The following is a 25,506-nucleotide window of genomic DNA, read 5'->3' as shown; positions in this document are numbered from 1 at the left end:
CATGATTGAAATCTGCCACACCAGTTTACCACCTCTGCTTTTAGCAGGCAGGCCAAATATCTTCATCTCTTAGGATGGCCTAGTGCAAGTCAACCTATTGATTGGTTGTATCATTAAGCAAAGCTTCGGGTATTGATAGTAGAGATGTGCTGATTATTATAAAAAGGGGATGTAGCTCAGTGGTAGAGCGCATGCTTCGCATGTGTGAGGTCCCGGGTTCAATCCCCGCCATCTCCAAATTATAGTGTAGGTGATGCGATGATTATGTTTGAATCCCTTTTGTAAGGTAGAAGTCAAAAATGATCCGATCACGAAACATTGCTGAATGTTACTGTGTAATGAATCATTAAACAAAATGAGGTCACGCAATGCTTTACCTACCAAAAATGTTGCAGAATGCTAATGTTTGAACATAATAGAGAATTGAAATGTCGAAACTGTGTGGTTAAGGTGATGGACTAGAAATCCATTGGGGTCTCCCCGCGCAGGTTAGAATCCTGCTGTCAACTGTACAGGTTAATCAGTGTATGTTTAAGGGACTGTTTAAAGGATCAACTGAAATATGTCATGTTACTGCAGACCTCTTTCGTTGTCTTCCCAATCATTTGCTGAAGCATTTCTCCTGAACTGAGAGGGGTGCTGTGGCTGGGACTGTCATAGTGACTGTCTAGTTCACAGAAGAGGCAGTGTTCTAATCACATCAGTAAGTTGTATAATGTAAGTAACCTACTCAATTGGAATTCCTTAAGCCGCCAGTTCTGATAGCTTAACACATGATCGGGCCACGCTACATGAGACCTTTTTCATTGGTGTATCAAGTAAACAAAACAATAGGGGTACTGTGGCTTAGCTGGTGGAAGCGCCTGTCTTGTAAACTGCTGGGAGTTGAACCCAGGGAACCAAGTGTAGGTACCCTGGGTTCAACTCCCAGCAGTACCTACACTTTTTGCAACAGCATCATCTGGTGTAGATGTGATAAAAGTGTTTCTTGCAGTTGTAAACTTGCAATCCATCAATGCAATAGACTTTCCATCAATGACAACGGCGGCAGGCAAGCAAAATTCTCTATAAAATGTATGATACCCTAGTGCCAACTGATGACCTATTTGTCCCTTCTATCGTTAAGCAAAGCTTCAGGAATCGGTTTTACAGATGTACAATTGAAGTAACACAGGGGACTTCTCTCAACGGCAAAGCGTATGCTTCTCATGTAGAAGGCCTGAGGTTCAATGCCTACCGTCTCCAAGATGTGATCAAAGCTAGCTTCAGTCAATTTGAAGACTATTTCAAAATTAGATCAAGCAAGGCTTAACCTACCCTAAGTGTTCCAGACTCTTCCTGTTCCAAAAAGCCAGAGACTTGGAACACTAAAAGTGTGTTGTCGTGGCCGAGTGGTTAAGGCGATGGACTAGAAATCCATTGGGGTCTCCCCGCGCAGGTTTGAATCCTGCCGACAACGGTTCTATCTGAATACGATCAATCATTCCCTTGTTTAGCCAACACATACCCATATTACGGTGAAACTGCATGAATCAGTGCAAATATGTTAATCTAAGCATGTAGAAGGCGGCGTATTTAAAATCTGGCATTATCTGGAAAGGCACTTAGCATTCGATATTTTTTGACAACATGTTCTCCAAACATAAAATGTTAATGTTTAAAGGTCTGATAGATCCGAAGACTAGTGTTGTCAGGTCCAGGTGCTGAATGCTATGGACGAGAAAACCCTTGTTGTGTTCCGAAGCAGGCTTAAAATGAAAATTCTTGAGCTGAGGGGATGTAGCTCAGTGGTAGAGAGCATGCTATGCATGTATGAGGCCCCGGGTTCAATCCCCGGCCTCCATTTGATTGCCCTACAAAAGTCAGGTGAGTGCTATTTTAATCAAATGAGGTCACGTAATGCTTAACCTACCAAAGATGTTGCCGATTGCTAATGTTCGAAACAAGTGAGAGAATTGAAACTGTGTTGTCGTCAACGATACAGGTTAATCAGTGCGTGCGATTTCAAATGCGCACGCTTTTGTGCGCTTGTGCGCTCAAAAGCTAGTGTGCGCTCAAAAGCTAGTGCCGGTCAACACATTGATATGAGTACGGTACGTTTATGCACTAAGTGTTGACAGCCACAGAAGAGAAAAACATTGTTGCGTCACGACGAAGATTCAGGCCTGCCGACAAGCGTTGGCCAGTTCTGCCATCTGTACGCAGACTACTTCTCTAAGAAATGTATGATACCGTACTGCCAATCGATAACCGATTTCCCCTCTTGTATCGTTAAGCAAACTTTCATGTATCGGTTGCCACATGTACAATTGAAGTAATCTGTTTTCGGCTCATCTGTAAAGCTTCTCATGTAGGAGTGCTGAGGTCCGATCACTAAGATGTGATCAAAGCAAGCTGTGGTCAAGGGTGTAGGACTATTTCACAATTTGATCCCACAGCCTCAAGCGTTGCAGTCTGTTACTGTTCGAACAACTGATAGACTTGAGGTCGATAAGCACCATTGTCCTGGCCAAGCGGTTAAGCTGATGCACTAGAAATCCATTGGATCCCCCGCTCCATGATTGAAATCTGCCACACCAGTTTACCACCTCTGCTTTTAGCAGGCAGGCCAAATATCTTCATCTCTTAGGATGGCCTAGTGCAAGTCAACCTATTGATTGGCTGTATCATTAAGCAAAGCTTCGGGTATTGATAGTAGAGATGTGCTGATTATTATAAAAAGGGGATGTAGCTCAGTGGTAGAGCGTATGCTTCGCATGTATGAGGTCCCGGGTTCAATCCCCGGCATCTCCAAATTGTAGTGTAGGTGATGCGATGATTATGATTGAATCCCTTTTATAAGGTAGAAGTCAAAAATGATCCGATCACGAAACATTGCTGAATGTTACTGTGCAATGAATCATTAAACAAAATGAGGTCGCGCAATGCTTTACCTACCAAAAATGTTGCAGAATGCTAATGTTTGAACATGATAGAGAATTGAAATGTCGAAACTGTGTGGTTAAGGTGATGGACTAGAAATCCATTGGGGTCTCCCCGCGCAGGTTAGAATCCTGCTGTCAACTGTACAGGTTAATCAGTGTATGTTTAAGGGACTGTTTAAAGGATCAACTGAAATATGTCATGTTACTGCAGACCTCTTTCGTTGTCTTCCCAATCATTTGCTGAAGCATTTCTCCTGAACTGAGAGGGGTGCTGTGGCTGGGACTGTCATAGTGACTGTCTAGTTCACAGAAGAGGCAGTGTTCTAATCACATCAGTAAGTTGTATAATGTAAGTAACCTACTCAATTGGAATTCCTTAAGCCGCCAGTTCTGATAGCTTAACACATGATCGGGCCACGCTACATGAGACCTTTTTCATTGGTGTATCAAGTAAACAAAACAATAGGGGTACTGTGGCTTAGCTGGTGGAAGCGCCTGTCTTGTAAACTGCTGGGAGTTGAACCCAGGGAACCAAGTGTAGGTACCCTGGGTTCAACTCCCAGCAGTACCTACACTTTTTGCAACAGCATCATCTGGTGTAGATGTGATAAAAGTGTTTCTTGCAGTTGTAAACTTGCAATCCATCAATGCAATAGACTTTCCATCAATGACAACGGCGGCAGGCAAGCAAAATTCTCTATAAAATGTATGATACCCTAGTGCCAACTGATGACCTATTTGTCCCTTCTATCGTTAAGCAAAGCTTCAGGAATCGGTTTTACAGATGTACAATTGATGTAACACAGGGGACTTCTCTCAACGGCAAAGCGTATGCTTCTCATGTAGAAGGCCTGAGGTTCAATGCCTACCGTCTCCAAGATGTGATCAAAGCTAGCTTCAGTCAATTTGAAGACTATTTCAAAATTAGATCAAGCAAGGCTTAACCTACCCTAAGTGTTCCAGACTCTTCCTGTTCCAAAAAGCCAGAGACTTGGAACTCTAAAAGTGTGTTGTCGTGGCCGAGTGGTTAAGGCGATGGACTAGAAATCCATTGGGGTCTCCCCGCGCAGGTTCGAATCCTGCCGACAACGGTTCTATCTGAATACGATCAATCATTCCCTTGTTTAGCCAACACATACCCATATTACGGTGAAACTGCATGAATCAGTGCAAATATGTTAATCTAAGCATGTAGAAGGCGGCGTATTTAAAATCTGGCATTATCTGGAAAGGCACTTAGCATTCGATATTTTTTGACAACATGTTCTCCAAACATAAAATGTTAATGTTTAAAGGTCTGATAGATCCGAAGACTAGTGTTGTCAGGTCCAGGTGCTGAATGCTATGGACGAGAAAACCCTTGTTGTGTTCCGAAGCAGGCTTAAAATGAAAATTCTTGAGCTGAGGGGATGTAGCTCAGTGGTAGAGAGCATGCTATGCATGTATGAGGCCCCGGGTTCAATCCCCGGCCTCCATTTGATTGCCCTAGAAAAGTCAGGTGAGTGCTATTTTAATCAAATGAGGTCACGTAATGCTTAACCTACCAAAGATGTTGCCGATTGCTAATGTTCGAAACAAGTGAGAGAATTGAAACTGTGTTGTCGTCAACGATACAGGTTAATCAGTGCGTGCGATTTCAAATGCGCACGCTTTTGTGCGCTTGTGCGCTCAAAAGCTAGTGTGCGCTCAAAAGCTAGTGCCGGTCAACACATTGATATGAGTACGGTACGTTTATGCACTAAGTGTTGACAGCCACAGAAGAGAAAAACATTGTTGCGTCACGACGAAGATTCAGGCCTGCCGACAAGCGTTGGCCAGTTCTGCCATCTGTACGCAGACTACTTCTCTAAGAAATGTATGAAACCGTACTGCCAATCGATAACCGATTTCCCCTCTTGTATCGTTAAGCAAACTTTCATGTATCGGTTGCCACATGTACAATTGAAGTAATCTGTTTTCGGCTCATCTGTAAAGCTTCTCATGTAGGAGTGCTGAGGTCCGATCACTAAGATGTGATCAAAGCAAGCTGTGGTCAAGGGTGTAGGACTATTTCACAATTTGATCCCACAGCCTCAAGCGTTGCAGTCTGTTACTGTTCGAACAACTGATAGACTTGAGGTCGATAAGCACCATTGTCCTGGCCAAGCGGTTAAGCTGATGCACTAGAAATCCATTGGATCCCCCGCTCCATGATTGAAATCTGCCACACCAGTTTACCACCTCTGCTTTTAGCAGGCAGGCCAAATATCTTCATCTCTTAGGATGGCCTAGTGCAAGTCAACCTATTGATTGGCTGTATCATTAAGCAAAGCTTCGGGTATTGATAGTAGAGATGTGCTGATTATTATAAAAAGGGGATGTAGCTCAGTGGTAGAGCGTATGCTTCGCATGTATGAGGTCCCGGGTTCAATCCCCGGCATCTCCAAATTGTAGTGTAGGTGATGCGATGATTATGATTGAATCCCTTTTATAAGGTAGAAGTCAAAAATGATCCGATCACGAAACATTGCTGAATGTTACTGTGTAATGAATCATTAAACAAAATGAGGTCGCGCAATGCTTTACCTACCAAAAATGTTGCAGAATGCTAATGTTTGAACATAATAGAGAATTGAAATGTCGAAACTGTGTGGTTAAGGTGATGGACTAGAAATCCATTGGGGTCTCCCCGCGCAGGTTAGAATCCTGCTGTCAACTGTACAGGTTAATCAGTGTATGTTTAAGGGACTGTTTAAAGGATCAACTGAAATATGTCATGTTACTGCAGACCTCTTTCGTTGTCTTCCCAATCATTTGCTGAAGCATTTCTCCTGAACTGAGAGGGGTGCTGTGGCTGGGACTGTCATAGTGACTGTCTAGTTCACAGAAGAGGCAGTGTTCTAATCACATCATTAAGTTGTATAATGTAAGTAACCTACTCAATTGGAATTCCTTAAGCCGCCAGTTCTGATAGCTTAACACATGATCGGGCCACGCTACATGAGACCTTTTTCATTGGTGTATCAAGTAAACAAAACAATAGGGGTACTGTGGCTTAGCTGGTGGAAGCGCCTGTCTTGTAAACTGCTGGGAGTTGAACCCAGGGAACCAAGTGTAGGTACCCTGGGTTCAACTCCCAGCAGTACCTACACTTTTTGCAACAGCATCATCTGGTGTAGATGTGATAAAAGTGTTTCTTGCAGTTGTAAACTTGCAATCCATCAATGCAATAGACTTTCCATCAATGACAACGGCGGCAGGCAAGCAAAATTCTCTATAAAATGTATGATACCCTAGTGCCAACTGATGACCTATTTGTCCCTTCTATCGTTAAGCAAAGCTTCAGGAATCGGTTTTACAGATGTACAATTGAAGTAACACAGGGGACTTCTCTCAACGGCAAAGCGTATGCTTCTCATGTAGAAGGCCTGAGGTTCAATGCCTACCGTCTCCAAGATGTGATCAAAGCTAGCTTCAGTCAATTTGAAGACTATTTCAAAATTAGATCAAGCAAGGCTTAACCTACCCTAAGTGTTCCAGACTCTTCCTGTTCCAAAAAGCCAGAGACTTGGAACTCTAAAAGTGTGTTGTTGTGGCCGAGTGGTTAAGGCGATGGACTAGAAATCCATTGGGGTCTCCCCGCGCAGGTTCGAATCCTGCCGACAACGGTTCTATCTGAATACGATCAATCATTCCCTTGTTTAGCCAACACATACCCATATTACGGTGAAACTGCATGAATCAGTGCAAATATGTTAATCTAAGCATGTAGAAGGCGGCATATTTAAAATCTGGCATTATCTGGAAAGGCACTTAGCATTCGATATTTTTTGACAACATGTTCTCCAAACATAAAATGTTAATGTTTAAAGGTCTGATAGATCCGAAGACTAGTGTTGTCAGGTCCAGGTGCTGAATGCTATGGACGAGAAAACCCTTGTTGTGTTCCGAAGCAGGCTTAAAATGAAAATTCTTGAGCTGAGGGGATGTAGCTCAGTGGTAGAGAGCATGCTATGCATGTATGAGGCCCCGGGTTCAATCCCCGGCCTCCATTTGATTGCCCTAGAAAAGTCAGGTGAGTGCTATTTTAATCAAATGAGGTCACGTAATGCTTAACCTACCAAAGATGTTGCCGATTGCTAATGTTCGAAACAAGTGAGAGAATTGAAACTGTGTTGTCGTCAACGATACAGGTTAATCAGTGCGTGCGATTTCAAATGCGCACGCTTTTGTACGCTTGTGCGCTCAAAAGCTAGTGTGCGCTCAAAAGCTAGTGCCGGTCAACACATTGATATGAGTACGGTACGTTTATGCACTAAGTGTTGACAGCCACAGAAGAGAAAAACATTGTTGCGTCACGACGAAGATTCAGGCCTGCCGACAAGCGTTGGCCAGTTCTGCCATCTGTACGCAGACTACTTCTCTAAGAAATGTATGATACCGTACTGCCAATCGATAACCGATTTCCCCTCTTGTATCGTTAAGCAAACTTTCATGTATCGGTTGCCACATGTACAATTGAAGTAATCTGTTTTCGGCTTATCTGTAAAGCTTCTCATGTAGGAGTGCTGAGGTCCGATCACTAAGATGTGATCAAAGCAAGCTGTGGTCAAGGGTGTAGGACTATTTCACAATTTGATCCCACAGCCTCAAGCGTTGCAGTCTGTTACTGTTCGAACAACTGATAGACTTGAGGTCGATAAGCACCATTGTCCTGGCCAAGCGGTTAAGCTGATGCACTAGAAATTCATTGGATCCCCCGCTCCATGATTGAAATCTGCCACACCAGTTTACCACCTCTGCTTTTAGCAGGCAGGCCAAATATCTTCATCTCTTAGGATGGCCTAGTGCAAGTCAACCTATTGATTGGTTGTATCATTGAGCAAAGCTTCGGGTATTGATAGTAGAGATGTGCTGACTATTATAAAAAGGGGATGTAGCTCAGTGGTAGAGCGCATGCTTCGCATGTATGAGGTCCCGGGTTCAATCCCCGGCATCTCCAAATTATAGTGTAGGTGATGCGATGATTATGTTTGAATCCCTTTTATAAGGTAGAAGTCAAAAATGATCCGATCACGAAACATTGCTGAATGTTACTGTGTAATGAATCATTAAACAAAATGAGGTCACGCAATGCTTTACCTACCAAAAATGTTGCAGAATGCTAATGTTTGAACATAATAGAGAATTGAAATGTCGAAACTGTGTGGTTAAGGTGATGGACTAGAAATCCATTGGGGTCTCCCCGCGCAGGTTAGAATCCTGCTGTCAACTGTACAGGTTAATCAGTGTATGTTTAAGGGACTGTTTAAAGGATCAACAGAAATATGTCATGTTACTGCAGACCTCTTTCGTTGTCTTCCCAATCATTTGCTGAAGCATTTCTCCTGAACTGAGAGGGGTGCTGTGGCTGGGACTGTCATAGTGACTGTCTAGTTCACAGAAGAGGCAGTGTTCTAATCACATCAGTAAGTTGTATAATGTAAGTAACCTACTCAATTGGAATTCCTTAAGCCGCCAGTTCTGATAGCTTAACACATGATCGGGCCACGCTGCATGAGACCTTTTTCATTGGTGTATCAAGTAAACAAAACAATAGGGGTACTGTGGCTTAGCTGGTGGAAGCGCCTGTCTTGTAAACTGCTGGGAGTTGAACCCAGGGAACCAAGTGTAGGTACCCTGGGTTCAACTCCCAGCAGTACCTACACTTTTTGCAACAGCATCAGCTGGTGTAGATGTGATAAAAGTGTTTCTTGCAGTTGTAAACTTGCAATCCATCAATGCAATAGACTTTCCATCAATGACAACGGCGGCAGGCAAGCAAAATTCTCTATAAAATGTATGATACCCTAGTGCCAACTGATGACCTATTTGTCCCTTCTATCGTTAAGCAAAGCTTCAGGAATCGGTTTTACAGATGTACAATTGAAGTAACACAGGGGACTTCTCTCAACGGCAAAGCGTATGCTTCTCATGTAGAAGGCCTGAGGTTCAATGCCTACCGTCTCCAAGATGTGATCAAAGCTAGCTTCAGTCAATTTGAAGACTATTTCAAAATTAGATCAAGCAAGGCTTAACCTACCCTAAGTGTTCCAGACTCTTCCTGTTCCAAAAAGCCAGAGACTTGGAACTCTAATAGTAGAAATCCATTGGGGTCTCCCCGCGCAGGTTCGAATCCTGCCGACAACGGTTCTATCTGAATACGATCAATCATTCCCTTGTTTAGCCAACACATACCCATATTACGGTGAAACTGCATGAATCAGTGCAAATATGTTAATCTAAGCATGTAGAAGGCGGCATATTTAAAATCTGGCATTATCTGGAAAGGCACTTAGCATTCGATATTTTTTGACAACATGTTCTCCAAACATAAAATGTTAATGTTTAAAGGTCTGATAGATCCGAAGACTAGTGTTGTCAGGTCCAGGTGCTGAATGCTATGGACGAGAAAACCCTTGGTGTGTTCCGAAGCAGGCTTAAAATGAAAATTCTTGAGCTGAGGGGATGTAGCTCAGTGGTAGAGAGCATGCTATGCATGTATGAGGCCCCGGGTTCAATCCCCGGCCTCCATTTGATTGCCCTAGAAAAGTCAGGTGAGTGCTATTTTAATCAAATGAGGTCACGTAATGCTTAACCTACCAAAGATGTTGCCGATTGCTAATGTTCGAAACAAGTGAGAGAATTGAAACTGTGTTGTCGTCAACGATACAGGTTAATCAGTGCGTGCGATTTCAAATGCGCACGCTTTTGTACGCTTGTGCGCTCAAAAGCTAGTGTGCGCTCAAAAGCTAGTGCCGGTCAACACATTGATATGAGTACGGTACGTTTATGCACTAAGTGTTGACAGCCACAGAAGAGAAAAACATTGTTGCGTCACGACGAAGATTCAGGCCTGCCGACAAGCGTTGGCCAGTTCTGCCATCTGTACGCAGACTACTTCTCTAAGAAATGTATGATACCGTACTGCCAATCGATAACCGATTTCCCCTCTTGTATCGTTAAGCAAACTTTCATGTATCGGTTGCCACATGTACAATTGAAGTAATCTGTTTTCGGCTTATCTGTAAAGCTTCTCATGTAGGAGTGCTGAGGTCCGATCACTAAGATGTGATCAAAGCAAGCTGTGGTCAAGGGTGTAGGACTATTTCACAATTTGATCCCACAGCCTCAAGCGTTGCAGTCTGTTACTGTTCGAACAACTGATAGACTTGAGGTCGATAAGCACCATTGTCCTGGCCAAGCGGTTAAGCTGATGCACTAGAAATTCATTGGATCCCCCGCTCCATGATTGAAATCTGCCACACCAGTTTACCACCTCTGCTTTTAGCAGGCAGGCCAAATATCTTCATCTCTTAGGATGGCCTAGTGCAAGTCAACCTATTGATTGGTTGTATCATTAAGCAAAGCTTCGGGTATTGATAGTAGAGATGTGCTGACTATTATAAAAAGGGGATGTAGCTCAGTGGTAGAGCGCATGCTTCGCATGTATGAGGTCCCGGGTTCAATCCCCGGCATCTCCAAATTATAGTGTAGGTGATGCGATGATTATGTTTGAATCCCTTTTATAAGGTAGAAGTCAAAAATGATCCGATCACGAAACATTGCTGAATGTTACTGTGTAATGAATCATTAAACAAAATGAGGTCACGCAATGCTTTACCTACCAAAAATGTTGCAGAATGCTAATGTTTGAACATAATAGAGAATTGAAATGTCGAAACTGTGTGGTTAAGGTGATGGACTAGAAATCCATTGGGGTCTCCCCGCGCAGGTTAGAATCCTGCTGTCAACTGTACAGGTTAATCAGTGTATGTTTAAGGGACTGTTTAAAGGATCAACAGAAATATGTCATGTTACTGCAGACCTCTTTCGTTGTCTTCCCAATCATTTGCTGAAGCATTTCTCCTGAACTGAGAGGGGTGCTGTGGCTGGGACTGTCATAGTGACTGTCTAGTTCACAGAAGAGGCAGTGTTCTAATCACATCAGTAAGTTGTATAATGTAAGTAACCTACTCAATTGGAATTCCTTAAGCCGCCAGTTCTGATAGCTTAACACATGATCGGGCCACGCTACATGAGACCTTTTTCATTGGTGTATCAAGTAAACAAAACAATAGGGGTACTGTGGCTTAGCTGGTGGAAGCGCCTGTCTTGTAAACTGCTGGGAGTTGAACCCAGGGAACCAAGTGTAGGTACCCTGGGTTCAACTCCCAGCAGTACCTACACTTTTTGCAACAGCATCAGCTGGTGTAGATGTGATAAAAGTGTTTCTTGCAGTTGTAAACTTGCAATCCATCAATGCAATAGACTTTCCATCAATGACAACGGCGGCAGGCAAGCAAAATTCTCTATAAAATGTATGATACCCTAGTGCCAACTGATGACCTATTTGTCCCTTCTATCGTTAAGCAAAGCTTCAGGAATCGGTTTTACAGATGTACAATTGAAGTAACACAGGGGACTTCTCTCAACGGCAAAGCGTATGCTTCTCATGTAGAAGGCCTGAGGTTCAATGCCTACCGTCTCCAAGATGTGATCAAAGCTAGCTTCAGTCAATTTGAAGACTATTTCAAAATTAGATCAAGCAAGGCTTAACCTACCCTAAGTGTTCCAGACTCTTCCTGTTCCAAAAAGCCAGAGACTTGGAACTCTAATAGTGTGTTGTTGTGGCCGAGTGGTTAAGGCGATGGACTAGAAATCCATTGGGGTCTCCCCGCGCAGGTTCGAATCCTGCCGACAACGGTTCTATCTGAATACGATCAATCATTCCCTTGTTTAGCCAACACATACCCATATTACGGTGAAACTGCATGAATCAGTGCAAATATGTTAATCTAAGCATGTAGAAGGCGGCATATTTAAAATCTGGCATTATCTGGAAAGGCACTTAGCATTCGATATTTTTTGACAACATGTTCTCCAAACATAAAATGTTAATGTTTAAAGGTCTGATAGATCCGAAGACTAGTGTTGTCAGGTCCAGGTGCTGAATGCTATGGACGAGAAAACCCTTGTTGTGTTCCGAAGCAGGCTTAAAATGAAAATTCTTGAGCTGAGGGGATGTAGCTCAGTGGTAGAGAGCATGCTATGCATGTATGAGGCCCCGGGTTCAATCCCCGGCCTCCATTTGATTGCCCTAGAAAAGTCAGGTGAGTGCTATTTTAATCAAATGAGGTCACGTAATGCTTAACCTACCAAAGATGTTGCCGATTGCTAATGTTCGAAACAAGTGAGAGAATTGAAACTGTGTTGTCGTCAACGATACAGGTTAATCAGTGCGTGCGATTTCAAATGCGCACGCTTTTGTACGCTTGTGCGCTCAAAAGCTAGTGTGCGCTCAAAAGCTAGTGCCGGTCAACACATTGATATGAGTACGGTACGTTTATGCACTAAGTGTTGACAGCCACAGAAGAGAAAAACATTGTTGCGTCACGACGAAGATTCAGGCCTGCCGACAAGCGTTGGCCAGTTCTGCCATCTGTACGCAGACTACTTCTCTAAGAAATGTATGATACCGTACTGCCAATCGATAACCGATTTCCCCTCTTGTATCGTTAAGCAAACTTTCATGTATCGGTTGCCACATGTACAATTGAAGTAATCTGTTTTCGGCTTATCTGTAAAGCTTCTCATGTAGGAGTGCTGAGGTCCGATCACTAAGATGTGATCAAAGCAAGCTGTGGTCAAGGGTGTAGGACTATTTCACAATTTGATCCCACAGCCTCAAGCGTTGCAGTCTGTTACTGTTCGAACAACTGATAGACTTGAGGTCGATAAGCACCATTGTCCTGGCCAAGCGGTTAAGCTGATGCACTAGAAATTCATTGGATCCCCCGCTCCATGATTGAAATCTGCCACACCAGTTTACCACCTCTGCTTTTAGCAGGCAGGCCAAATATCTTCATCTCTTAGGATGGCCTAGTGCAAGTCAACCTATTGATTGGTTGTATCATTAAGCAAAGCTTCGGGTATTGATAGTAGAGATGTGCTGATTATTATAAAAAGGGGATGTAGCTCAGTGGTAGAGCGCATGCTTCGCATGTATGAGGTCCCGGGTTCAATCCCCGGCGTCTCCAAATTATAGTGTAGGTGATGCGATGATTATGTTTGAATCCCTTTTATAAGGTAGAAGTCAAAAATGATCCGATCACGAAACATTGCTGAATGTTACTGTGTAATGAATCATTAAACAAAATGAGGTCACGCAATGCTTTACCTACCAAAAATGTTGCAGAATGCTAATGTTTGAACATAATAGAGAATTGAAATGTCGAAACTGTGTGGTTAAGGTGATGGACTAGAAATCCATTGGGGTCTCCCCGCGCAGGTTAGAATCCTGCTGTCAACTGTACAGGTTAATCAGTGTATGTTTAAGGGACTGTTTAAAGGATCAACAGAAATATGTCATGTTACTGCAGACCTCTTTCGTTGTCTTCCCAATCATTTGCTGAAGCATTTCTCCTGAACTGAGAGGGGTGCTGTGGCTGGGACTGTCATAGTGACTGTGTAGTTCACAGAAGAGGCAGTGTTCTAATCACATCAGTAAGTTGTATAATGTAAGTAACCTACTCAATTGGAATTCCTTAAGCCGCCAGTTCTGATAGCTTAACACATGATCGGGCCACGCTACATGAGACCTTTTTCATTGGTGTATCAAGTAAACAAAACAATAGGGGTACTGTGGCTTAGCTGGTGGAAGCGCCTGTCTTGTAAACTGCTGGGAGTTGAACCCAGGGAACCAAGTGTAGGTACCCTGGGTTCAACTCCCAGCAGTACCTACACTTTTTGCAACAGCATCATCTGGTGTAGATGTGATAAAAGTGTTTCTTGCAGTTGTAAACTTGCAATCCATCAATGCAATAGACTTTCCATCAATGACAACGGCGGCAGGCAAGCAAAATTCTCTATAAAATGTATGATACCCTAGTGCCAACTGATGACCTATTTGTCCCTTCTATCGTTAAGCAAAGCTTCAGGAATCGGTTTTACAGATGTACAATTGAAGTAACACAGGGGACTTCTCTCAACGGCAAAGCGTATGCTTCTCATGTAGAAGGCCTGAGGTTCAATGCCTACCGTCTCCAAGATGTGATCAAAGCTAGCTTCAGTCAATTTGAAGACTATTTCAAAATTAGATCAAGCAAGGCTTAACCTACCCTAAGTGTTCCAGACTCTTCCTGTTCCAAAAAGCCAGAGACTTGGAACACTAAAAGTGTGTTGTCGTGGCCGAGTGGTTAAGGCGATGGACTAGAAATCCATTGGGGTCTCCCCGCGCAGGTTCGAATCCTGCCGACAACGGTTCTATCTGAATACGATCAATCATTCCCTTGTTTAGCCAACACATACCCATATTACGGTGAAACTGCATGAATCAGTGCAAATATGTTAATCTAAGCATGTAGAAGGCGGCATATTTAAAATCTGGCATTATCTGGAAAGGCACTTAGCATTCGATATTTTTTGACAACATGTTCTCCAAACATAAAATGTTAATGTTTAAAGGTCTGATAGATCCGAAGACTAGTGTTGTCAGGTCCAGGTGCTGAATGCTATGGACGAGAAAACCCTTGGTGTGTTCCGAAGCAGGCTTAAAATGAAAATTCTTGAGCTGAGGGGATGTAGCTCAGTGGTAGAGAGCATGCTATGCATGTATGAGGCCCCGGGTTCAATCCCCGGCCTCCATTTGATTGCCCTAGAAAAGTCAGGTGAGTGCTATTTTAATCAAATGAGGTCACGTAATGCTTACGTGACCTCACCCGATCTAAGCTCTATCACCCAAACACGGCGGCGTTTGGGTTTCCTACCTCGGCTCGGACTCCAGCGCAGCCACGGCCGACAACTATCTTTATTCTGGGTGGAAATAGTAACATAGTTACGCCATTAAATGCGTTTATGGAAACATTTTTAGCGAGAAATGTGCATTTTACTTTCATAATGTTCGCTCGGTGAATGTGAAGGATGTTTGGTTTGATAGTTATGACGGAGAGGGAACGCTCCGTTCACTTGCATGGACAGAGTCTCTGGATGCTAAGCAACCTCAACGTCTTGGCGGACTATTTCTCTGCTGATCAACACTACGAATGCTGGAAACACACCAGACACACCATGTGAAGTTATTTAACCCAATTATTGTTATTTATATCAGAGATTATTTAATCTAACCCGATCTAAACTCTATCACCCAAACACGGCGGCGATTGGGTTTCCTACCTCGGACTCCAGCGCAGCCACGGCCGACAACTATCTTTATTCTGGGTGGAAATAGTAACATAGTTACGCCATTAAATGCGTTTATGGAAACATTTTTAGCGAGAAATGTGCATTTTACTTTCATAATGTTCGCTCGGTGAATGTGAAGGATGTTTGGTTTGATAGTTATGACGAAGAGGGAACGCTCCGTTCACTTGCATGGACATGGACTCATCTAGCTGCGTTGGCGCGTTGGAAGCGTTGGAAGCGTTCAACCACCACACAATGATCAAACGTCAGGTTAGGCGCGTTACTCGCGTTATCCAACGCGAGTAACGCGTTTGGTGTGGCCGTACCGTAACGGTGCGGCCACACCAAACGCGTTACTCGCGTTGGATAACTTTCTTTCTTTTCCGGATATCAATTGTTAAAACAGATCAAACAAATGATTTGCCAACTGTTGTATGTGCAAAAGTTTGTGAACCCTGAGCTGCATTGCCTAAAATTGAGCAGGTAAACACAATCAGGTGGGCCAAATTGAGTGATGAAATGGATTTTTTTTCCATTTTCAGTGACAATATCGGATGTGGTGAAGCGGTACCGCCAGGTCCTTCGAATAATTCAAAGGGGACGCACGATGTCAAGGGCATTCCTAAAGGCAGGCGTCTCAAGAAATGCTGTGAAGGACACCGCCGCAATCGCAGAACTGTACATAGCTGACAGAAGTGTCCTGGAGGAGATAAAGGGTAAAAAGACGCTCCTCCATTTAGCAAAGGTCTGCGAATCAGAAATAGTTGGAGAGCTTTCTTTGAAGATTGAAGAACTTAAAAAGAAAAAAAAACGGATACCATTCACCAAAAGAGGCTGAGGCTGAAATGGACAGAGGAGAAAGGGGAGAGTGTTTTAATTTTTTGAAAAAAATAAATGTTTGTTGTATTTGTTCAAACGGTTTATGCTATTCTTGTTTCTTATGACTCTTTGAACTCTTCCTTTGTAAAAAAAGTTCTGTTAAAGTTTAGTTTTTTTTAAATAATAAAGTTGCTTTCTTCTCTGATATGCTGCTTATGTGTTTATTTCACTTTGCGGTCATCCAGTTTTACTGATCAGTTGAGCAAAACTTGTTCTCAACTGTTTTCACTTTGATTTGACAGTCCTAAGACCTCTCTACTAATGCTTAGTTGAACATCGACTTATAGTTTGTTCAGAATCAACTATTTTCTCTGTTTTGCTCTGTTAATAGTGTGTAGACACTAAACTGTTTTCACTTTAATTTGAGAGTCCTAAGACCTCTCTACTAATGCTTAGTTGAATATTGACTGATAGTTTGTCGACAGTCATATGACAATCAACAGGTTGTCACATACACAGGGTGCCTATTGATTGATAAAATATTCTCATCTTTATTTTACAATGAACATACATGATCAACAGAGGGTTGAATGTTCATTCATTAGATGTGTTCCATGTGAGTGGGGGAAAGTTGATCCATATGAAACGCAAGTTGAGAATTGGTTAATAACAGCAGTTGATAGTCAACTAACTAGAAGATGACACTCAGCTGATAGCTGAATATTTGTAAAGAACATGTAGTAAAAAGCACAATGTCTGTTGCAGACTGTTTTTGTAAAAATAAATTAACAAAATAAAAATATCCTATAGTTAACTAACACTTAATTGAATGCATGTTACATATTTGTTGACAAGCTCTGTAGAGTATCAACTAACTCACTGTTGAATATCAACCTAACATCAGCTAATAGTGCAACGTTTAGTTAACTTACAGTTAGTTGAATGCTGGTTTCTTATCTGTTGAAAGCTCTGTTGAACATCAACTCACCATCTACTAATAATGCAACTAATAGTTAACTGACAGTTAGTTGAATGCATACTACATGTACAAAACAACATCTACTAATAGTGCAACTTATAGTTAACAGACAGTTAGTTGAATCCTTGTTTCTTATCTGTTGAACAAGCTCTGTCAAATATCAACTAACCATCTACTAATAGTGCAACTTATAGTTAACTTACAGTTAGTTGAATACATGTTACTTATCTGTTGATATAGTTCAGTTGATTGTCAACTCAATTAACTGTTGACATGCAACTGAGTATCTACTGATGGCTTGTTGAGTGTCAACAGTGGACTATCAAACTAAAGTGTTGATCATTGCTGTTGATCATTGCTTCAAACCAACACGTTTGTTGACACATTTCCTGGATTGTTGGTATGAATGGTTGAAGGACTAACCAACTGCATATGTGGCATTCGGCGGTCGAGAAACCAATAACATAAAGTTTAGTTAAAGAACTAGTGACAAGTTGCCAACAACGCCACCCCAGGAATTTCACCTGGAGAGTTAGATTAACCTAAGTTAAAGCACACAAGTTTGTTTACTAATGAAAGCTTGAGACTGGGTCCAGCATACTAACTCAATTCCTTTTAATTAATATATATAATCTTTAAACATGACTTCTCAATAAAATATGTTCACACAACCACACTAAAGCGAACACACACACACACACAAAATACACAAAAAGGAGAGGGCAAATAACTAAATGGGGTTTAAATCAGGGTTAAATCGCTTCAACCCACAACTTAAACAACCCCAATAAATGCAAACCAAAAGAAAACTAACAAATAAATTAAATCAAAACAATGGAGATTTATCCAAACTTATAAATCCAGATGAATAAGTAAAGCAATTAAGCCAAACCAAAATAACTAAGAAAACAAATTAAACCAAAACAAACATGCAAAGCAACCCACAAAACACAAATAATATCATCAATAAGATCAGTTAGAAGTCGGTTAAATGAATAGATTAAGATAATGAGACTGAGGATGAGGCAGCAATCACCATACTCGGTGGCAGGTACAGCACAGTAGGAGATGCAGAGTAGGATGGATGTGTTGGCTATATAAAGCAGTGGACAAAACAGCAGCCGGCCAACAGCAGCGTGAAGAGGGGGGGGAATGTGCTGGCAGAAACCGCCCACACACACGTCAACCCTGCCATAGAAAAATACATTTGTTCTAGAGGCTGAACAACAACTGTAGTAACTTGAGTTAGCGTCATCTTATCCACATACCGTCAGGAGTTGAATGAACATCAAAGGGGAGGAAGGGGATCACTTGTACCGAGCAGCACAATTACAAGTGCAACTCGATCAATGGGCTGATCGCTCCCCGCTGCAACAGGTAGAGGAGGAAAACACTCGCACGCCCTACAACTGGGGTCGATACGGGAGAGGGAAGACCCGGCCAATGAACTGCCTGAGGGATGAAGCCAATGTTGAGGACTTGTGCAAAGTTTAGAAGGTACACAGATGCACACAACTACTACATACCAAACAACGGCGAGCTGCACGATCCAGCTAAAAGGCAATCAGGTGAGGCGATCAGGTGCGGTGATAACAGGAGTGATAACAGGAGGCGGGGCAGCCAGGAGCTCCCAGGCAAGAGGGCTCCCAGTGCACAACCACTCACCTTTATAGGCAGCGCACCCAACAGTGATAGGCCGGTACTGCAGCACTAATTAAAGGCCCATCCTGCTACACATACAAAGCCATTCCTCTTGTGCAGTAAAGAATACACTCTTTACACACACACACACACACACACACACACACACACACACACACACACACACACACACACACACACGCACACACACACACACACACACACACACACACACACACACACACACACACACACGATCTCTGCTCTGTTGCTGGCATCCCAGGACCAAGCCAAACTTCCTCAATATCAGGCTAACTGATGATTGAACAAGTAAAACTTAAAATATTGTAACTTACACAGAATTACAAGATTTTTTTTATTCCAGCTCAATCAAATGGCAGCCAGAGACTTGAGCTACTACATCTAGGTAAGTGTTGGTGTCAGTAGAACACCTAATTTCAACATGTATTGATTGAACATGTCTTTATATTAATTAGCTTTTCCCAGATTCACCTCAAGCAGGACATTTCTTACAAGGTAAATCTTACAAACTCTTCCTTAAATACACTACTTTGAAAAAAATAAATAATCATTGGCACTTGACACTAATCAATGACTTTTGAATATAGATACAGTCCAACCAAGCCACCAGCTATTGCGTGGTAAGTTGAGGAGACAAACATTCTAACCACTGTTTTCATCATTATCATACACATTATAATTAAGATGAAATGGAAAAGTACAACAAACCCCAGAAAACATTTCTAAGAAGTAATTTACATGAGCAATGTGGTAAAATGGTAGGTACAAATCTGCACTACCCAAAAGCTAGTCAAAGTATATGTGTAAATTAATAAAACCATACCTCTTCTTTCCAGCCATCCACTACATCACTCAGTATTTGTAGGAATTATCTTTAAAAAAAGAAATAACACATTACTCATTATGTGACATAGTGATGAGTTCACCTAACCTAGCCTAAATTGGTACACACAGTGGCCCTCATTTATCAAACGAACGTAGAAATTAGCGCAAATCTGAACGCATGATTCATCGTACGATAGGACGCACGTGAGATTCACGAAACTTTCGTATCACAACAATCCCAGCGTACGAAGGATCTGGTGTTGATAAATACGGCGGCTGAGATCGATCGTAATTAACGTAACACACCCATATAAAAGCACGTCTTCAGAAGTCTCGCCCCTAACTTTTACGACATGGAGAAACGTCCAACGGCAAAAAAAAAGAGTAATTTTTCAGAGACCGAAATGGAGACGCTCGTGTCACTGGTGGATGCGAAACGTCAGGTTTTGTTTGGTAGCCCAAAAGCTGGCATTAAAGGCAAGCAGAAGAATGCTGTATGGAAAGAAATAACTGTTGCAGTGAATAGTGTTTCCAATGTTCATCGGGCTACGGAAGAGGTTTGTTAATTAAATAAATTAAATAATAAATTAAATGTAAAATTTCTGTTATCCAGCTTAAAACATTTCACATATATGCTATTGTTTGCATTGCGTTAAAGTAATTTTTTTCCGAATAAGGTGAAGAAAAAATGGTCCGACATGAAGCTCGGCACCAAAAAACGTGTTGCGGCTGTGAAGAGGGCCAAGCAATTAACGGCATTTGAGGAGCGAGTGGCTGGTCTCATCGGGTCTCCGTCCATTTTGGGCATAAGTGGCGGAGGAGACACCGATGCACTCCAGACCCGTCATGGAAGTGGTAAAAAGGCCTTTGCAATTATTTAAAAAAAATATATATATCTACAGCTTCCGTGTTACAAAGTAATGGCACAAATAATCTCACGATTGCTTTTTATTTTTAAAGATGAAATGCAAGCAGGTTCATCCAAAATGGGAACAGAGCCAAGCCCAGTTAAAGAAACGGAAGGGCCGCCGCCGCCGAAGCAGCCGGAACGCGTGTCTGGCCGAATTTGCTGGTCTGCCTTCATCGGTCTTGACTGCAGAGGTCCTGGACAAACAAACCGAGATATGCAGGTCAATGGTGGACATCAATAACTCTCTGTTAGCAATTAATGAAACGTTGAAACTAATCAATGAAAACTTGAAGAATAAATAAATTGGTTTGCTGTACTTTGATCTCTGTCTTGTTTTTAACCAAAAGATAAACGTATTGCTTACCCTTAGATATTAGAAGAGCCGATTTAAATCCTCCCTTCGTCGTAGAGCTCGAGCATGTGGCGCCTGTGGCCAGGGATCTCTGGGTATCGGGTCATCTGGCTGCAGGTCGCCAAATGGCACCCCATTTGCCAGCGCAATATTATGCAGAACCCCACATGCTAAAATAATATTGCATGTCTTTTCTGGGCTGTAGAGCAACGTTCCCCCCGCTGACCCGATGGACATCCACCTGCCCTTGAGTAGGCCTATACATCGTTCCACCGTTGCCCGTGTGTGCGTGTGAGCGCTGTTGAAGTTGCGCTCCTGATCCGTGTTCGGATGAGCCAGAGGAGTTATTAGGTACTCGTTCAGGGCATAGCCTTTGTCACCTAGATGAATCACATCAAACTTTTAGTGCGATGTCTTAAACGTTTTAAGAGAAAAAAAAGTGTGACTGCAGCGTAACTCACCGAGGAGATGACTCCGACCATGAAGTGCGCCCTGATGTAGACGATGGCCAACGTTGCTATTTTGGAAAAATAAAAGAATCGTGCATGCCCCCAGGCCATCGGGCTAGCATGTTCAGGATTGACATTCTGGCATCGCAAATAATCTGAACATTAACTGAATGGTAGCTTTTGCGGTTGATGTACGCGTAATCATTAATAGATGGTGGCTTCATACGCACATGGGTACAATCAACCGCACAAATCACATTTGGAAACCTAGCAATAGCATAAAAATCCCGTTTGATTCCAGTTTGCTGATCGTTAGTGTATGGGAATTTAATATAACGTTCAGAGAGGGACAGTATGGCTGCCAAAACTGCTGGCATGGTTCGGCTAATACGTGGCTGGGAAATACAAGACCTGTCCCCGATCTCCCGCTGAAAGGTCCCGGTAGCCAAAAACCCCAAGGTAGAGCACACCTGCACTGGCACATGTATTGCGTTTGATCGCCTAGTTTCTCGCCTTAACTGTGGCTCCAAAGCATTGCATAGCTCCATCAGGAGACGCCTTGGGAGACGAAAACGACTCAAGAGCCATTCATCGCTCTCCATAAAAAAATCGGCGCGGTCTCGAAAAACTCTCTCTCGTCTTAGACATGCGTTGAGGTCCTCTAACAGAGCCAGATCTGCCATCGCTGCGACTCGACCACCTATTTGGCAAAGCACCTGTTTATATAGACAGCTGAATAAACATTTCACCTGTCACATTCTAATTATTTTCATAGCAATACTGTTTTTAATTAGGGCTGACTTGATTGTAATTGTTTGAACGGCTGGGCTAATTCCAATTTATTTAGTAATTAATACAGATGTGCAACATGGGCTACTTGTGCTGCACTATTCATCAGTGAAATACCCGTGTGTTGCGCCAAAAAAACTTGCGTACACGAGCTCAGACCTGACGTGAGATTTCATCGCAGCCTGCGCTCACGTTCAAATTGATAAATGCCAAGCTCAACGTTGAAATGAGCGTACGTCCATTTTACGCACGTTTTCTGTCGTACGCTCGTTTGATAAATGAGGGCCAGCATCTCACAAAACCCTATGCCATTTTTTCAAATGTTTTATTGTATCTTCTCATGGGATAACTCCATAGACATGAAACTTTGATGTAACTTAAAGAAGTCAGTGTAGAGTTTGTAGATTACGATAGATTTATTGTCACTATGGGCGCAATGGTCATGTTCATAATTGAGTGTACTCAGTTATGTTGCCAGCTGTTTAGTTGTTAATGGATGTGTTTTTAGTCATATTCTGAGGACAATAAATCTATAGTTCTCTACAATACGAATAATGACCAGTTTAAGTTATAATAAAGTCTCATGCCAAGTGTTATCCTATGAAAAGATACAATAAAATATTTGCAAAAATGGGAGGGGTGTAGGCCTACTCAATTTTGTGAGATATTGTAATTATACATGTTATAATTATCAATGTTTCACTTGTTTGTTGGTTTATTATGTCTTGTCAGATCTTAACATTCAGTCTAATTGGAGGGCACACTGCAGAAGAGGCCGTAAAAAGGATGTTGCAGAGTGGCCTAACAAATAACCTGGTGTGTCGCTTCAACTGGGCAGGGAAAGGCTTCAAGGAAGACAATATTCTGCACTGCACTCTAGAAATATCCGTCAGCACTAGAACACTTTATTTTGACGTTTTTTCACTTTAACTATCTAGCTATCTTGCACCGAAAGCCTACATTCACATAAAAATCTAACAACGCGCTACTCCGCTAGCCTTGGCTACTCGTGGTGTCGGGCTTGTCTATCTGTCGGGTCAGCATGCATGCCCGTAGCCTACCAATTTAACCCTGCATGCATGCATTCTGTAATCAAAGTAACTGGGATGGAGTCGATGTGGTAACCCATAGTGCAGTAAAATGAGACGGAGAGAACAGTGAAACCACTGCACTGCGCACCAGCGTTAAGGGCCTGTGGTTAGGAAACAAATTGCTGACCTTTTGCCTGGTGCACTATGCAAAAAATGGCCATGGTGGCCATGGCCATGTTACAGCTTACCGTCGCCATGTTGGTAATTCTTGACCGGGTTTGTTTCTTTCTTTCTTTCAGCTGCACTCCAAAAACAGCTGCCAGGCTGTGTGGCTGTGTGGCTTAAATATGCACCGGAGAGAGAGGGAGGTGGAGGGAGGCGAACAAATGAACGCGATCAGGTAGGCCAATGTACGCTTGTTCCACACTCGATGCGTCCGTCGACAGATGAGCGTCGCGTGTGTGTCTGAACCATGAGCGCAATGCAAGTCACGGACGCCTGGCGTAGCGTGAAACAAACCTCATTCAGTCGTATTGCTGGACACATTTTGTAGCCTATACCGCTTATGTTAATATTTCTCTATTTTTTTTCAGGCGCCGCAGGATCCTCGACCATGTGTGTAAACAATAACTGGAACTGCAAGCAGTTATCCAGGGGTCCAAGCGATGTGCATTTTGCCGGCACAACGCAAAGCATGTATTCAAAACGCTACCGCGAACCTGTGGATATAAAGGTTTTGACTGTGAGAGGTTCGGTGTGGGAGTTATAGCCCCAAACGCGTTTTTCCTGGGGAATAGCGCCACCTAGTGACCGGCATGTCTGGATTTTGTCGTCTCTGTTGACCTCACGGACCTGGATCTAGTCATGCTATTGACGTGTCTACACCATTTACGGTTTGGGCTGTGGACCCACTTTTAGGGAAGGAAGTATAAAGATACACAATGTCGTCGTTTTTGGCGCCCCCTTTTGGAGAAATTTTCCAAAGAGAATTTTCCTCGCGGCGAAATGTCCCCAATTTTTTATTGAACGCCAATAAGGGTAGCGCCGACATGTGTGTAAAATTTGAACTCGATCCGATGTCTAATTTTTGATTTTTTTGGGATTTTTGATTTTCCACGTGTAACGTAGCCAATAAACAAATATTCAAAACGCTACCGTTTCGTCGTCGACGGTCGGATCAAAAAGGTTTTTGTATGTATATTTTTGAGTGCGTCTGAAGATGTCGTGTGCAAAGTTTGGTGTCGATTGGGCAAGAAATGTGGGAGGAATAGCGAAAAGGCAGTTTAGTGGTTTTCGCGATTTCGCGAAAAAATTGTATAGACCCAAATGGGCGTGGCCTATGCCAAAAGATGCAGCAGACTCCAGTGAATCTGTGTGTATAACGTTTTGGACTGTGGGAGGTTCGGTGTGGGAGTTATAGCCCCAAACGCGTATTCCTTGGTATAGCGCCACCTAGGGGCCGGCATGTCTGGATTTTGTCGTCTGCTTGGTCCGAACAGATCTGGATCTAGTCATGCAATTGGCGTGTGTGCAGCATTTACGGTTTGGGCTGTGTTACCACTTTTGGGGGGGTAAGTAAAAAACACTACAAAAACAATAGGGATCCAACCTGTTGGCTTGGACCCCTAATAAAAAAAATCCTTACAAAAACAATAGGGATCCAACCTGTTGGCTTGGACCCCTAATAACTGTTTTTTGTGCATTGTTGTGTAGTAGCCTACTGCATGGTTAGTTGTGTTTTGTTGTGGTCTTAGTGAAACAGTGTAGCCTTGGAGAAGTTGGAGTGATTGTGCGAGAGAGAGAGAGAGAGAGAGAGAGAGAGAGAGAGAGAGAGAGAGAGAGAGAGAGAGAGAGAGAGAGAGAGAGAGAGAGAGAGAGCGCACCTGCCGTGGTGATGTTTGGCTTGTTGTGGGCTTTGTGTATGTGTTCAATGATGTATCTGTCTGATCGTATTAGCTGTAGATGGATGGTTAAATAATGTCACAAAATCGGGCATACTGCAGGCTCTCATTTGCAAGTGCACTGACTGTGTGTCCGTCTCCGATATCCTATAGGCATATACCTAGCATTTATTCAGTTCATTGTTCTTCTGAGTGTGCCAGAATGGTGCCAATTATTGTCGTGTTTGCATTGCAATGCACAACTTTGCCTCTCCCTGTTATAAAATAACGACTTGAGCCAATGCAGGCTCCTATGTCAGTGTTGCTTTACGAGTGTTTTAAGTGTGTGTGTGTGTGTGTGTGTGTGTGTGTGTGTGTGTGTGTGTGTGTGTGTGTGTGTGTGTGTGTGTGTGTGTGTGTGTGTGTGTGTGTTGTCATGTAGGCTATAGGGTGATCGGGCCTTCTCAGTTGCTGCCCCCACCCTTTGGTATTCACTCCCCTCCCACATCAAAGTCTCTCCAACCCTCTCTTCTTTCAAATCTGCCCTCAAAACATACCTTTTCACACTAGCCTTCCCCACCTAACTCCCACCTTATTCTTCATGTTTAACCTCTGTTTTTCTTTTATTCCTAGTCTGTCTTACATAGTTTTGATAGGGCAATAT

At 42.8% G+C, this 25,506-nt stretch overlaps 11 non-coding genes across 11 annotated transcripts; all 11 read left to right on the top strand.

Moving 5' to 3' along the window:
* Window positions 1–165: 165 nt before the first annotated feature.
* trnaa-cgc (transfer RNA alanine (anticodon CGC)) lies at window positions 166–237 on the top strand. The gene has a single exon. It is a non-coding gene; the product is annotated as a tRNA-Ala (tRNA).
* A 1,140-nt stretch (window positions 238–1,377) lies between these two features.
* On the top strand, window positions 1,378–1,459 carry trnas-aga (transfer RNA serine (anticodon AGA)). The gene has a single exon. It is a non-coding gene; the product is annotated as a tRNA-Ser (tRNA).
* A 1,262-nt stretch (window positions 1,460–2,721) lies between these two features.
* trnaa-cgc (transfer RNA alanine (anticodon CGC)) lies at window positions 2,722–2,793 on the top strand. Its single transcript has one exon. It is a non-coding gene; the product is annotated as a tRNA-Ala (tRNA).
* Window positions 2,794–3,933: 1,140 nt separating this feature from the next.
* On the top strand, window positions 3,934–4,015 carry trnas-aga (transfer RNA serine (anticodon AGA)). Its single transcript has one exon. It is a non-coding gene; the product is annotated as a tRNA-Ser (tRNA).
* Window positions 4,016–5,277: 1,262 nt separating this feature from the next.
* On the top strand, window positions 5,278–5,349 carry trnaa-cgc (transfer RNA alanine (anticodon CGC)). Its single transcript has one exon. It is a non-coding gene; the product is annotated as a tRNA-Ala (tRNA).
* Window positions 5,350–6,489: 1,140 nt separating this feature from the next.
* trnas-aga (transfer RNA serine (anticodon AGA)) lies at window positions 6,490–6,571 on the top strand. The gene has a single exon. It is a non-coding gene; the product is annotated as a tRNA-Ser (tRNA).
* Window positions 6,572–7,833: 1,262 nt separating this feature from the next.
* On the top strand, window positions 7,834–7,905 carry trnaa-cgc (transfer RNA alanine (anticodon CGC)). The gene has a single exon. It is a non-coding gene; the product is annotated as a tRNA-Ala (tRNA).
* A 2,449-nt stretch (window positions 7,906–10,354) lies between these two features.
* On the top strand, window positions 10,355–10,426 carry trnaa-cgc (transfer RNA alanine (anticodon CGC)). Its single transcript has one exon. It is a non-coding gene; the product is annotated as a tRNA-Ala (tRNA).
* A 1,140-nt stretch (window positions 10,427–11,566) lies between these two features.
* On the top strand, window positions 11,567–11,648 carry trnas-aga (transfer RNA serine (anticodon AGA)). The gene has a single exon. It is a non-coding gene; the product is annotated as a tRNA-Ser (tRNA).
* Window positions 11,649–12,910: 1,262 nt separating this feature from the next.
* trnaa-cgc (transfer RNA alanine (anticodon CGC)) lies at window positions 12,911–12,982 on the top strand. The gene has a single exon. It is a non-coding gene; the product is annotated as a tRNA-Ala (tRNA).
* A 1,140-nt stretch (window positions 12,983–14,122) lies between these two features.
* trnas-aga (transfer RNA serine (anticodon AGA)) lies at window positions 14,123–14,204 on the top strand. Its single transcript has one exon. It is a non-coding gene; the product is annotated as a tRNA-Ser (tRNA).
* The last annotated feature ends 11,302 nt before the right edge of the window (window positions 14,205–25,506 follow it).

The sequence above is a fragment of the Gadus morhua genome, chromosome 13 (genome assembly GCF_902167405.1).
Source record: "Gadus morhua chromosome 13, gadMor3.0, whole genome shotgun sequence".
NCBI lineage: Eukaryota > Metazoa > Chordata > Actinopteri > Gadiformes > Gadidae > Gadus > Gadus morhua.
The sequence above is the reverse complement of the archived record's forward strand: the minus strand, read 5'-3'. Positions and strand labels throughout refer to the sequence as shown.